The sequence below is a fragment of the Etheostoma spectabile genome, chromosome 14, assembly GCF_008692095.1.
Source record: "Etheostoma spectabile isolate EspeVRDwgs_2016 chromosome 14, UIUC_Espe_1.0, whole genome shotgun sequence".
In the NCBI taxonomy this organism is placed as follows: Eukaryota; Metazoa; Chordata; class Actinopteri; order Perciformes; family Percidae; genus Etheostoma; species Etheostoma spectabile.
In genome coordinates, this window is record NC_045746.1 from 9,389,531 (window position 1) to 9,392,250 (window position 2,720).

The window sequence follows — 2,720 nt, forward strand, 5'->3', positions numbered from 1 at the left end:
CACACACACACACACACACACACACACACACAGACATCTCAAATCAAGGTGATTATCTTCCCCATACAATCAGTGTTTTCTATTTGTTGTGTTTGGAGTTGTGCAACCTTGTCAAGAGGAGCTCAAGGATCCAAGGTCCTAAGTAATCTCATTCAGGTTTGGCCCTTGGCTTGTTCTAATGGACAATCAGCACTCTATATCGGGCTGACATTTTCCTCCTGCTGATCAGCTGCTTTGTCTATGTGCTGGAGTGATGTTTAGGCCTGTGATTACGCCCTGACCTTTAGCTTGACACGGCGATAAACAACACAAAACATATGTTAAAATAACCGCCTATGCACACAATCTCCAGCTCAGGTGCAAGTGTTACGTTTTAAAAGGTAATGTTGTGGATTGGTCCGCAGTATCTGTGGCTGACAAAAGTTCTTACACTAAAGTGGAATAAGTCACATTCTTAACTGAAAATGTGGTGTTTGACCACTTGGAGGCAGTGGACAAAGATGTAGACAAATTTGACGTAGTATCAGTTCATGAAGTTACGCCTTATCGTTGACAGCCCTATATTGTTGGAGTATTACAACTAAAGCATTAAGACGGGTGATCAAAGCTATTTTTTTTAATAAATTGATGTTAGGCTTTGTGGAATCCTAATTTGCGAAATAACTAACTATAGCTGTTCATGAATAAATGTAGTGGAGTAACAAAGATGCATTTCCTTCTGAAATGTAGTTTAGTAGAAATGTAAAATAGCATACAGTTGAGAAGTAATAGTACCTCAAAGTTGTATTTGAGTTTGTCCATCCATCCATCTTCATCCGCTTATCCGGTATCGGGTCGCGGGGGCAGCAGCTCCAGTAGGGGACCCCAAACTTCCCTTTCCCGAGCCACATCAATCAGCTCCGACTGGGGGATCCTGAGGCGTTCCCAGGCCAGGTTGGAGATATAATCTCTCCACCTAGTCCTGGGTCTTCCCCGAAGCCTCCTCCCAGCTGGACGTGCCTGGAACACCTCCCTAGGGAGGCGCCCAGGAGGGATCCTTACCAGATGCCCGAACCACCTCAACTGGCTCCTTTCAACGCGAAGGAGCAGCGGCTCTACTCCGAGCTCCTCTCGGATGACTGAGCTTCTCACCCTATCTCTAAGGGAGACGCCAGCCACCTTCCTGAGGAAACCCATTTCGGCCGCTTGTACCGCTTGTATTTGAGTTTGTGTCCTTAGTTTCTACAAGACAAGGGTGTGTGTCCTGAGGTGGGGAATCCTGTCTCGATTGTGACCCCTCTCAATTTTGTATTTATGATTCCTTTCAACTGCTAACTTTTGTACATTTGCCAACTTTGTACACAGTCCCTGGTGTAGATCTCTTCCAAAACCTCATGGCTTCTCCCCGCCTCCACTCATTTATTTTTCATGTTCGTCTCCACACATCCCATCCAGCGGTTGTCGGTTTAGCGGCTTCCTTTGCTCTTTTCTCTCTCTCTCTCTCTCTCTCAATCATTGATTTCTGCAATCTCCATCTGCAGCTCAAATTAGCGTGATTCTCCCGCTGCTGAATAATCATGTGTGGCTGTCTGTGCACTCATTAGCACTTTGTACAACAAATAAAGTAAACCACCCACATCAAGGCTTTAATTGCCACAAGGACCCGGCTTTCACTGAGACAACTGCATCTCTCCTGGCGACGAAAGAACCGCCCCGTTGATCTTTGCCTTGTTGTTTTACCACAACTTACATGAAGTCAAGAAAGAAGAAGTGAAGGAAAACACTGTGTGCAACAAAACATCTATAAACCCAATTGTCTCTGTCAATCAGAACTTTCTACATACATACAGGTACATTATGTACAATTCATGCAAACCTACTTCCCACTTCTCATTTCCACACATAAGTTGAAGTTGTAAGGATTCCATGATAGCATTAAGATAAAGATGGATTGTATAAACGTGGGAAAAGATAGACTTGCCAGCACAGCGAAGCAATGAATATATATGAAATATATACAAGGTAATCTCTTGTGAAATGAACAACAGAACATCGGCCTTGCTTGGTTTGCCTGTTCGCCAGTGGATCATAACGGCCGACTAAAATGTTGATTCCTCAGTCCGACATTATTTTAAGTGGACAAGATAATCAATGCAAAGGTTTTGCCAATGACACAGTTTCAAAAAATGATTTGTCAGTCAGGCAGCTGACCAAAGACTAATTCAAAAGTTAAACACTGTAACTGGCATTTTGCTACTTAGATACTAGATGAGAGTAAATTCAGTCTCCGGTTTCAAGTTTTAATTTAAATATCTGTAGACTTCTTGTTTCTAGCTGGGAGTAAAGTAATCAGCGTAAACTTGGATAATGATATATTTTTCATGTGCACATTTTACTAATTAACACGTATGTAAATTCTTCACCTTCACTTGATACGGCGCTGTGCAGTGATGACTTTGCATGGACTTTGAAGCTAAATAACAGATATATTTTCACCAGTACAAATAGTATGGATAAATAAAGCTACAGTACATACTGCATGACATACAGCAAAGCTAGAGCCAAATTAAACGTTTGACCTGATGATGGCGTCATCGGAAGTTCACCACGTCCCTGGACTTAAATCTGGTTTTCTGCAACATGTTGATGCAGACACCTTTTAACTACCAGCGATGTGCAGACTGACAGTGACAGTTTCATTCTTCCAGGTCTTCTTCACTAGAAAAGAGGGGTCCTTAAAG

The 2,720-nt window shown here is 42.6% G+C and overlaps 1 long non-coding RNA gene across 1 annotated transcript in view; it reads left to right on the forward strand.

Annotated features, from left to right (window-relative positions):
* LOC116701728 (uncharacterized) overlaps window positions 1-2,135 on the forward strand; it is a 4,292-nt gene extending 2,157 nt beyond the window's left edge. Inside the window, exon 3 of the long non-coding RNA XR_004334995.1 lies at window positions 2,124-2,135. This is a non-coding gene — a long non-coding RNA (uncharacterized LOC116701728). The remainder of the gene's footprint in view (window positions 1-2,123) is intronic.
* Window positions 2,136-2,720: the final 585 nt, after the last annotated feature.